The sequence below is a fragment of the Epinephelus moara genome, chromosome 1, assembly GCF_006386435.1.
Source record: "Epinephelus moara isolate mb chromosome 1, YSFRI_EMoa_1.0, whole genome shotgun sequence".
Lineage (NCBI taxonomy): Eukaryota > Metazoa > Chordata > Actinopteri > Perciformes > Serranidae > Epinephelus > Epinephelus moara.
This window is the reverse complement of record NC_065506.1, coordinates 3,739,253-3,751,686: the sequence shown is the minus strand read 5'-3', so window position 1 is coordinate 3,751,686 and position 12,434 is coordinate 3,739,253. Positions and strand designations below refer to the sequence as shown.

General features: G+C 42.1%; 1 long non-coding RNA gene across 2 annotated transcripts; it reads right to left on the bottom strand.

Moving 5' to 3' along the window:
- Positions 1–440: 440 nt before the first annotated feature.
- Positions 441–12,368, bottom strand: LOC126388691 (uncharacterized). Of its 2 annotated transcripts, none has more exons than XR_007569775.1 (4): positions 7,582–12,368; positions 6,491–6,644; positions 6,024–6,267; positions 441–5,902 (listed from the first exon to the last, which is right to left on the bottom strand). It is a non-coding gene; the product is annotated as an uncharacterized LOC126388691 (long non-coding RNA). The 2 variants fall into 2 exon arrangements; XR_007569774.1 differs by having other exon boundaries at positions 6,491–6,641.
- Between the last annotated feature and the right edge of the window lie 66 nt (positions 12,369–12,434).

Below are 12,434 nucleotides of genomic sequence, written 5' to 3'. Positions count from 1 at the left end.
GAGGCCCATATTCATCAAATTGTTAAAGTGACATTTTGGACTTGATTTGAAAATTTAGAATAAAAATTCTTCACATTTATCACTCACAAACTTAAGATTTAAGAGTCTTATGTGATGTAAAAATGCTCGAGAGCTAAGGAGGTGGTGTGGTTGGTGTAGATGGCGGGGAAACTGAAAACTGGAATATCGTCGACTGACAGTCAAATAATCAAAGAAAATGAGAAAAAAGGCAACAGCAACATGAACTCGGGAGAAGAAGAAACTGATAGTGAGTGAAGTGTATCAGCAACAGCAAGGCAGATAGAGGAATATAAAGTAATAAAACTTTCTCAGAGTGGTGCATCGTTTGGTGGGTGGAATCCAATTTATCTAACAAAACTGATTAACAAGTTGCTGGAGGATGTTAAAAACGCTATGATACTGCGAAATGGATCAATCAATCAATCAATTTTATTTATTAAGTCCAATATCACAAATCACAATTTGCCTCACAGGGCTTTACAGCATACAACATCCCTCTGTCCTTTGTGCCCTCACAGTGAATAAGGAAAAACTCCCCCAAAAAAACCCTTTAACAGAAAAAAAAAATGGTAGAAACCTCAGGAAGAGCAACTGAGGGGGGATCCCTCTTCCAGGACAGACAGACGTACAATAGATGTCGTACAGAACAGATCGACATTATAAATTTGCAGTAATCCATATGACAATATTATACATAAAGAGAGACAGAGACAGAGAGAGAAATTGAGACAGCCAGAGAGAGATGCAGGGCAGACAGTAATGATAATAGCTTACAACAATATTAATTCATCATTGCTGATCTTCTGTCAGGATAGCGCACAACAAGGAAAGTTCACTGCTCAAGGATAAAAAGTTTGTCCATGGTGTCATTTCAAGAGTACCTACAGTTGTGTCAGAATAGCAATTTAAAGATAACCTGGAGGGCACAAAAGTGTTGGAAGCAAAACTCCTGAAAACAACCAGATATGGAGAAAAAATGTGACAGCTTGTCCGTCATGATTAAACTCGACAAACCTTAACTACCAAGTGAAGTGTATATAGGTTACGTGAGCTATGAGGTATGGCCATATATCCCTCCACCACTAAGGTGTTTCAAGTGCCAAAAATATGGTCATTTAGCAGCAAACTGCAAGGGCAAGCAAAGATGTGGTAGGTGTGCAGGTGAGCACAAGTATGAGAAATTTGAAAAACCGAAACTGAAGTGTTGCAATTGTGAAGGTAAACATAGCTCAGCCTATCGAGGATGTGAAGTCAGTAAGAAAGCAGCAGAAGTGCAATGAGTCAAAGTCTCTCAGGGGATCACATATGCAGAGGCAGTGAAGAAAGTGTGCGGGCAGACAGAGGCCTCTAAATCAGTGGGCACAGAGAGTAGCAACAGACCCTGCGGTGGATGTAACAAGATTGCTGAAAAGACAGATTTGTTAATTTTGAGCAAGAGTGAATTTGTGTTGCGGCATGGTGGTGTGGTGGTTAGCACTGGCGCCTCACAGCAAGAGGGTTGCCGGTTCGATCCCGGGTGTGGGAGCCCTTCTGTGCGGAGTTTGCATGTTCTCCCCGTGTCAGCGTGGGTTCTCTCCGGGCACTCCGGCTTCCTCCCACAGTCCAAAGACATGCAGATTGGGGACTAGGTTGATTGATAACTCTAAATTGTCCGTAGGTGTGAATGTGAGTGTGAATGGTTGTTTGTCTCTATGTGTCAGCCCTGCGATAGTCTGGCGACCTGTCCAGGGTGTACCCTGCCTCTCGCCCGATGTCAGCTGGGATAGGCTCCAGCCCCCCCGCGACCCTCACGAGGATGAAGCGGTTAGAAGATGAATGAATGAATGAATGAATTTGTGTTGTTAATGGTAGATGTGATAAACTGCTCAGCACAGACAGACAAGAAAACGAAAAAAATCAAGATCATAGTAAAATCAGCAGAGAAACACCTTGGAGTTAAAGGACTAAGCTGGGAGTTGCAGTTGAAGAAAAGTTAAGTGAAGGAACTTCTAGCACTCAGGCATTGGATGGGGGCTCATAATGGTATTAATTGACCTACAGTAAAATGCTAGAAGCCTTATTGCTAATGGACAAAAATATAAAAAGTATGTTTCAAATTTAGTTGACAAGCCTCGTGATGTGTATACAGGAAACATGGCTGAAATCAGTGTGGAATTTTGTTTTATATGGATATACTGTAATCTGGAATGATAGGGAAACTGGGAAAGGTGGAGGTGTGGCTACATTTGTAAGGGATGGGTTATAACTTATCTAGAGAAAGAACAAGAATCTATTGTAGTGAAAGTATGCACAGGAAAGGACAGCAGTCAATTACTATAACCCTTGTAATAGACTAAGTCCTAACATGTTATTAAATGCTGCATGTGGGCTGACACAAGGTAAAATAATGTGTGGGGATTTTAACGTGCACAATACTTTGTAGGGGAGTAGCAATACAGATGCTAATGGGTCTGTAATTGAGGAATTCATGGATGAGAAGGGCTTAGTATGTCTTAATGATGGAAAGGGTACAAGAAATAACATTTCACAGAATACAGAAAGTGCAATAGATTTGACATTCACATCCACTGTAACTGCAGGAATTAGTACTTGGGAGGTATTGAACCAGTCATTAATGGGTAGTGATCACTACCCAATAAGAATCAAAATAGGAATAGAGATATGTCAAAAGGGGGAAAGGAGATTACCAAGGTGGAAGTTAGGTAAAGTGAACTGGGGTGCATTTCAAGTGTTAAGTGAAGCCAGATGTGCAGAGCTAACAGGAGAGAGTATAGTAGATGTGGAGGAACTTAATAAAAAGTTGGTTACAGCTATTATACAGACAGCAGAAAAGACTACTCCAAAGAGTGTAGGAGGCAAATGTAAGAAAAGTGTACCATGGTGGGATGAAAATTGCAATAAAGCCATTAAAATGAGAAATAGAGCATTCAGACAACTTTAAGCTCACCACACAATGGACACATTGATTCAATATAAAAGAGCACAAGCAACAGTTCTAAAAACGGTTAGATCAGCAAAAGGAACATACTGGAGTCAATACTGTAAAAAGATTGGGAGAGAAACACAACTGTCAGATGTGTGGGGTATGATTAGGAATGGCATAAAGAACAATTTTGAAATACCAGTGCTGACCAACAGAAATATAAGTGCAGTTAGTAATGTAGAAAAGGCAGAACTCTTAGTGAAGACATTTGTGAAAATCAACAACTCAGGAAATCTATCAGAAAAAGCTAAGCAATGTAGAGACAGTACCCTTGCACAAAATCCAGGAATCACAGAAAGAGGGGCTTCATCAGGAGAATATTTAGATTTACCACTTAATCTTTTTGAATTAAGGAGAGCCCTTTCTAATGTGCGGCAAACCTTGCCAAGAAAAGACAATATCTGCCACAGCATGCTAGCTCATATGAAAGACAGTACACTTGAAATTGTATTAAGATTGTTCAACATGATATGGAATACAGCCACAATCGATCGCAAACATGGAAGCAGTCAGTTATTGTACCAATACTCAAACCAGGTAAAGATTTATCTAATCCATCATCACGTTACAGGCCCATTGCATTAACTTCACAGTTAGTGAAGACAATGGAACGAATAGTAACAGAAAGACTAAAACACTTTCTAAAGAGCAAATGACTATTTTCTAATTTCTACATATGACAATGGACAATGGACTCTGTCCTATGTCTGGAGTCAGAAATCAGGAAAGCTCAAACTAACAAAGAATCTGTTATTGCAGAGTGTTTTTTTGATATTGAAAAATAATAGTAATAATAATAATAATAATAATAAGCTTTATTTGTATAGCACCAAACAAAGTTACAAGGTACTTTACAACAGCAGAATAAAAAGGCAGAATCCAATAAAATGACAATAATATAAAAACATAAGAACATAAAAAACAATAAAACATTAGAAAATAGAGTACATTATTAGATGACAACAGCAATTAAGTAAAAGCACATTTAAAAAAGTGTGTTTTAAAGAGAGATTTAAAAGAGGACAGAGATGTGGCTCAACTGATCTCGTCCGGCAGGTCGTTCCAGAGCGACGGGGCCCTGATAGCAAAGGCCCGGTCGCCCTTGGCTTTCAATCTAGATCTTGGAATCTCTAATAGGGACCCACCGGAGGATCTCAGGCTTTGCCTTGGCTCATATGGGACTAAGCAGTCTTTGATGTACTTAGGGGCCAGTCCCATCCGGGCCTTAAAAGTGATCATTAAAATCTTAAAATCAATTCTAAAACGCACAGGTAGCCAGTGTAATGAAGCTAAAATCGGGGTTATGTGTACTCTTTTGTTTGAATTTCTGGCAGCAGAATTTTGAATAAGCTGAAGTCTGGAAAGATTATGTTTACTTAGGCAGGAGTAGAGTGAGTTACAGTAATCTAAACGGGATGCATGAATGACAATTTCCAGGTTCTTGGGAGACAGAAAGGACTGGATTTTGGAGATTCTGCGTAGTTGGATGAAACAAGACTGGACAATTGTTTTAACATGCTGATTAAAGTTGACATTACTATCAAAAATTATGCAAAGATTTCTGCAGCTAGGGGTGATGCTGGTGGAGAATAAGCCAAGTTGTGGTGAGATGTGATTGTGTGTGGTGTCTGGGCCTATGATAATGACTTCGGATTTGTCTGGGTTCAATTGAAGGAAGTTATTAGACAGCCAGATTTGTACTTCATTTAGGGTTAGGGTGGAGAGTGTTCAGTTGATGGTTGATGGTAGGGTCGAAAGAGAAATAAAGCTGTGTGTCATCTGCGTATAAATGGAAACTAATATTGTGTCTGCGGATTATGTGTCCTAGTGGTAACATGTAGACTGAGAAGAGCAGCGGGCCAAGGACTGACCCCTGAGGTACTCCACAAGACAAAGATGCTGTGGAAGATCTGCAGTCACCAATAGCAACATTAAAAGTCCTATTTTGGAGATATGAGTAAAACCAGTCTAAAACTGTGCCAGAGATGCCAACCCACTTCTTGAGACATTCCAATAAAATCAGGTGATCCACGGTATCAAAAGCTGCAGTGAGATCTAAAAGGATTAAAATAGATGAATGGCCAGAGTCAGCTGCTAAAAGAAGGTCGTTGAGCACTTTGAGGAGCGCAGTCTCTGTGCTATGGGCCGCTCTAAAGCCAGACTGGAATTTTTCAAACAGGCCATTTCTGGTCATAAATGAAATTATCTGTTCTGCAACAATTTTTTCTAAAACCTTGGCCAGAAATGGAAGTTTGGAAATGGGACGAAAGTTGTTCAGGATGGTGAGGTCTAATGAGGGTTTTTTGAGAAGTGGTTGTACTAATGCAGTCTTGAAGTGGTCAGGAACTATACCTGATGAGAGGGAAGAGTTAATTATAGTTAAAATAAAAGGACAAACTAAATGCAGAACTTCTTTAAGGAAGCGGGTGGGGATGATATCAAGAGGACAGGATGTGGACTTCATGCTAGAGATGGTTTTGCCAAGATGTTCTACTGAGACAGGGTGAAATAAATTTAAAGAGCACGACAGATTAATGGGTAGATCGAGTGTTACAAGAGGCAGTGGGGTGATTTGATTTCCTATTGTACTGACTTTGTTAGAAAAGAAAGATAAAAACTCCTCACGTCTCCGTAGACGGCTCAATCACAATGGGAGGGGCATCTGTAGTGCGGCTGATATTAAAAAGCACTCTGGTGTTATGCTGGTTTTTCTCAATAATATCTGTAAAATAGTTTGCTCGAGCATTTTTAATTTTCAAATTAAAATCTTTCATTAAAATTTTTAGACTGTCAAAGTGGACAGTTAATCGTGTGGCCTTCCATTACCGTTCTGCTTGAGGACAGACATATACATACACCAGGTACTTTGTGATATCCTGCGGTGTCTTTGTTGGTGCTCTTTTGACAAAGAAAACCACAAGAACAATTAATATTTGTTACAAAGTTATTATTTATATTTTCATATATTATTTCTCACTTTCACAGTTAATTTACAAAAAAAGAAGCAAAGTTAACTTACTGGTCACTGATGGTGTCATCCAGTGATGATATGCTGGGGAGATAGTTGGAATCATCAGGATCTGTACTGACTGAGGTTACGTCAGATTCCTGAAGAGAGGGACATTCCAGGAGAGAGCGTTTTGCTTGTGGGCCATCATCTCGACCAGCTCTGCGCTTCTGTGGTGCTGAAGAGCAGAGTGGGAGAAACTGGGATGTGTTGTTGCCCACAGCAACACTTCTTGTCGCCACTGTGGCTTGAGAGCCTGGAAAATATACATTGCATTATTTCATAAACCATCCATGACATTTTCTAGTTTTAATATTAATGATAACATGTGTAACTTGCTGTCTGTCTTCAATGACTAGGCTCTAGGTTCTTAAATCAGCATTAACAGCATGAGGTGTAGTCCATGAGTGTTTTCTTTCAACAAATATATTGTGCATACCTGTTATCTGTCCGTTAACATCATAAACATTTCAACACACCTGTAGTCTTTCTGTTGTACAGTGTTCTTTTGGACAGTTGGGTGGCCACTGTCCTTCTCCCCACATAGCAGTCTGTTTGACATCCAGTTTCCCTTGTGGCCTTTTGCAGGTCATCACACTGGCATGCTGCATCTCTTGTGGTTGGCAGGGTCTGCTTTATGAAAACAGATAAAAGTTGAAAATTGTTATCTATAAACTGAAGTTCATATCTCCTGACCAATGACACCCTGGTAAAAATGTATACCAAATCATGGACTGCAAGCATTCAAAATACTCTTAAGTTGTTCCATTAAAATTATGTGACAATTAATATTTGGGACCTATTTGAGGCAAATTTAATCAATCTTAGTATCAGAACATATTTATATTAATTATAGTAAGAAGCCACATTATTAACAATTAACAACAATGATACATACAACAACAGTAAATACAAATAAAAAAGAACAACCACTAATTAATCTGGTGGCGTTTCAATGGACTGCCTGGGTTATTGCAAATAATTTAGCAGCTAATATGCAGGAATATCAACCCTGCCTCATCGATCAAGGTGGTCACATGTAGATTCATTTATATAAGTAACCTTGCAAACCGGTAAGACGAGCGCAATATAAAACGGAATGATTTTGCCATTTTAAATTTGATTTATAGCACACATGGCATATCCACTCTTACAGTCGGTAACGGATATTAGATATTGCCAGTGGGAAGATGTGGCCCCGTTTGAGAAGTCGGCATTACGGATAATTTGTGCACTTAGGCCTAATTATTTATAAGTAGTGAATTTTCATTACAAGCACTATTAACATGAGGATGACACTAAAATCAGCTTGCACGATGTAAATTCACATTAATGGGCTCACCACCTTCAAAATGTCACCACGCTCATTGGTGTGCACATTACGTTACCGACAATATGGCGCTTGATGTTGGCGGGCCAAGCTGATGGAGTCTGGAGGTCAAGTCGGCATTATGGATAATTGACATTAGCTCTTTTGTAGATAACCGGTATATTTTCAGTGCATACACATGAAAAGGAGTAAACGAGTTTAACTGTGTAAAGAGAGTTAGAGGCACACAAGGTAACTTACACTCATCGGTGGGATCTTGACGTTACAGCCGACTGTGGCACCTGATGTCGCCGCGACTGACGGATGAAGTCCGGGAAGGGAGACGGTGGGCTCAGCCTCATTCACCAGTAAAAGTGGTTTAGAAGTAAAGCCCAGTTGTTTTTGATGATAGTTGTGAAAACTATCCATGGTGAAGTGGTTGCTGCAGAGGTGGCTGTTGGCGGTGATCTTCAGCTCTCCAACAGTGTGGCGCCTCACGAAATCAATCCATCGTTTCCTCAGCTCTTCACTTTTTGGGAATTTAAATAATGACACAGAGCCATTATTTAAATTATGGCATCCAGGGAAGATACACGAACGTGGAGCAGGCATGGCTAGCTAGCAAGCAAGCAAAATACAGGCTGTGGTAGTAACAGTGTGGTAATAACTCAGAAGTGAGTGGGATATCCAATGACAACAGGGCGCGTTCGGCCTTATATAGTAGGGGAGGGGCCAAGGTCACCCGGGATACGGCTAGATGTCACGGCGTATCCCTTTTTTGCAGGGTCAGAAAATCAAAAAAATTGAGAGGATGACAAACAGTTTAAGGCTATAACTCCACAAATCGGTAATGCACAATCCCCAAACTTTTCACATGTTTTCTGTAACAATTTTCCAACATGTATAAGGTGTTTAGAAGCAAATCATTGTATTCGCTTTCCACGGACTTTAATGAGCGAATTTCCTCATTTATCCAGGGTTGAGAGGTATTTTTAGCCTTTCTGGTTTTAAAAGGTGCAACTATGTCTAGAATGTCTGAGCAGGTGCTGTTAAAACCATTTAAAATATCGTTAGTGTTCATTAAAGAGCAAATTTGGAACTCCGAGGAAGCAAATTCTTGACAGAATATGGAGGCAGAGGTTGAATTAAAAATGCGGGAGCGTGTCTGACTTTCAGGTTGGTTTGAAATAATGGGCAAGGCGGTGTTAAATAAAATACAATTATGATCAGTGACCCCAATATCAATACAGAGCATGTTGTTTACAGTAATTCCAGTAAATAAAACGAGATCCAATGTGTGGCCTTTGGTGTGAGTAGGACCAGTAGGAGCGAGAGACAAACTAAAAGATTCCACCAGATTTAAAAACTCATTAGCTAAAAAATTCTCAGGGCAACAAATATGCACATTAAAATCACCTAAAATTAAAATATTATTGAATTTAGGGATAGCAATTGACAATAATTCTGAGAATTCTGTGATAAAACCAGTTGTAGATTTAGATGGTCTATAAATAAGAATAGGGTTCGTGCGCTACCCGAAATAGTGAAACAGAGGGATTCAAAGGTAGTGAAAGACCCAAAAGTGGTGCTACAACATTTAAAACAGCTCTTATAGAAAACAGCTAGACCACCCCCTCGGCCAGTTAATCTGGGTTGGTTCAGCTAGGAGTAGCCAGAGGGACTCATTTCTATTAAAGAAGCTATGTTATCCTGGGTCAGCCATGATTCAGTGATTAGAAAAAAAAATCAAGATCATGGCTGACAATAAAATCGTTACATAAAAATGATTTATTAGAAAGGGATCTGACACTAAGAAGACCAAGTTTACTGTTAAAAGCAGTGGGATGTACGCTATCTGGAGTTGGTGTACACTTAACTGAAATGAGGTTACTATTGACATTTGATTTGTTTTTATTCTTAGAATCTAATTTAGCCTTTGGCAGTCTGGGTTGGTTAATGATGAGCACAGGAATCACAGAAGGCCTATCAGGGATAGGGGCCTGCAGAGAAGTATGTCAGTCAGATAGATGAGGTAGATAATTCCTTATGTTTGCTGAAAATTGTTTCACACCATGTCTGGACAGATGAATACCATCCCATTTGAGTAAATAATCTTTCCTCCAAAATGAATCAAAGTGGTCAATAAAACCAAAACCAGTAGCAGTGCAGAAAGTATGTAGCCAAGAATTCAGACTGAACAGGCGGCTAAAACGTTCAGATCCCTTTCTCAGTGTAGGAACAGGACCAGACAGGATGCATGTTTTACCCAGGCTTTCAATAGTGGTCGCTAAAGACTCGAACTCATAGTGGAGTTTAGCTGATTGCCTCATCATGACGTCATTCGTTCCCAGGTGAACAATTAAGCCTACAGTGTGGACAGAGGTATGCAGATCGATAATAGCAGGGGCTTGTTCAATCATATCAGCAACTTTAAAACCGGAGAAACAATATGTAATGGTGTGAGGAAGTTCAACAAATCTGACCATTGAATCGCCAAGCAACAGAACTTCATGTTGAGCGTCTGGGGAGTCCACACCGTGTCCATAGACAGCGAGTTTGGGTTGAGCTGCCCAGTAGGCAGCTAGTGCCCTATTAGCATTGCTAGCATGTCGCCGGTTTTGTGTATGAGTGAGATACCTCTGCGTTGACTGTGAAGGCAAGTACCGAGGACCGGGCCGGGCCGGGCTCAGCGGAGTGTGGATGGTTAGATGCTCGCGCAGAGGGAGGCACCAGGCCAGCAGCAGGTGGTTGTGCTGGGGGAGAGGAGGTTACCGGAGCCGCTGCTGAGCCAGGCAGGTTGTCCGGCTCCAACCACTGGAGTGACAAACGGGGCCGTTTGGGGGCCGATGGAGGGGACAGTGAGTCCCTGGGTGAGGTTGGATTTTTGGCTATGGAGTGTTTTCTGTTGGCCAGTCCGACACGGTCTACTCTGCGTTCAAGTGGGGGAACAGGGGAGAGGACCGACTCAGAGGAAAGCTCAGCCAGAGGGGAGTTTGTGAAGGGGATGTCATCACCACCACCAGTACCAGACGGGTCATAGAGGGGAAGAGAGAGCCTTCTGTTGCCTTTCACTACAGACGAGCAGGAGGGGAAAGAAGACAGCAAGCCAGGGACTTCAGCAGCACCAGCCGCCGCATCCGCAGCCAAGGTCCGCTGGTTACCCGCAGGCTCGAGATATGGCAGTCGGGAACACAGCTCCGACTGCTGCTGGAGGAGGTCCTCGATGAGCCGCTCAATGGACCGGAGCTCAGCCCTCATCTCAGTGACCTCAGCCGCCGATGGGGCCATCGGTAAAGCTGTAAAAGAAATAAAACCACAGCCAGCAAAATGCCAGGACGGGCAAACGGCGAGATGTGCAGCACTATTTGCCGCAGTATGGATATCAAAGCAGTGGTGAAAAGACAGCTGTCCAACCCAGGGAATAGCAGAGAAACTTACCACTGAGGGCCCAAACCGGGCCCGCTATGGATGAATCAGCACTGGTAAATTTCAGATGTCAGATGTTATGTTGTTATGTCAGCTGGCAGAGATTTTCCACGCCGACGCCAGAAGGAGGGCCTGAAGAACACAGCGTGTGGCGCTGCTTCAGTTGCAGCAGTAGTCTGTGAATGGCCAGTCAGTGTAGCCAGAGTAGAGCCGCTGCTCCTTACGGCCTATTTCCACCAGATGTGTGTTGGCACGGCAGCGGAGCCGATAGGATTCAATTCTAGTCAATGTGTGTGTTTCCACCGGCTACAGCTGTGCTGCGTTCCGGCTCCGTCTCAGCTCCAGCACTCCGGATATTGGCCAAAGCCCCTTTATCAGCGAGATGCAATGAGGTGTCACCACAAAAAAAAAAAAGCATATGACATGCTACGGAAAGAGGGACTCCTTATCAAATTTAAAGGCGCTGTATGTAAGAATGTGGCCAAAACTGTTACTGCACTCAAATTCAAAATACTGCCGCGAGTCGTGTCCGTCCCCCCTCCCCTACAGATTCGAGGTTGCTGGACAGCGGCACGCTGGAGACTGATTTGTTTGCCCACAGGCGCCGCGTCGCTGCGTCCTTGATCTTCAGTTTTCCAGCGGACCGTTCGAGCAAGTCCGGCTTCTCTGCTGCTAACGCTGCTGCCGGGATACAGCTGAGGAGGAGCCGGCTGCTAATGCTATGTACCGGGACACAGCTAACGCTGCTGCCAGGATACAGCTGAGGAGGAGCCGGCTGCTAATGCTATGTACTGGTACACAGCTAACGCTGCTGCCAGGATACAGCGGTGGAGGAGCCGGCTGCTTATGCTATGTACCGGGACACTGCTAACGCTGCTGCCAGGATACAGCTGAGGAGGAGCCAGCTGCTAATGCTATGTACCGGGACACTGCTAATGCTGCTTGCCGTGCTACTGTAGCTCAGTCTTAACTGTAACTGATGCTGAGACTCTACTGACTGTGTGACTGGTAGACGCTGGTGGGTGGCGCAACAGACCAAAACACAAATTCAAAACATAAACATGATTTGCGGACTGTAAAAATGTTTTTTAAATGCGAATATTCTGGCTGTGCTATTGTTGTCGGTGAGATCAGTATGTTATATGAACATTATTCCTTAGTCTCTGTGACATATTAGGATGATTTTACAGCTATTTGCTTTAGATTTCTTACATATAGCTCCTTTAACAAATTAGGTGTAAATCGTAACATGTACAGTTGGGTGTTGATTTTCCTGTTAGGGAGGACCATAGAAGTTAAAGTGGGTACAGATTATTCCAATAAATATTCAGTGGAAAATGGTATCTCACAGGGTAGTATGTGCGGTCCATTGCTATTTAACATAATGATTAATGACATCTTTGAAGAGGTTGAAATTGGCATAGGAAAGTCGCTTTATGCTGACGATGGAGCACTCTGGGTCAGGGGTCGAAATGTGGAGTAGACAAAATGCAACCTGCAATAAATAAAGTTGAAGAATGGGCAAACAAATGGGGATTTAAACTGTCTATTTAAAAATCACAGGTAATATGCTTTGCTAAGTGCCACAAACCAGTACACCTGAAGCTATATGGACAAATGCTTGAGCAGATGAAAGTAATTAGATTTCTTGAAGTTCTGCTGGATGAAAAACTCACCTGGTGTCAACA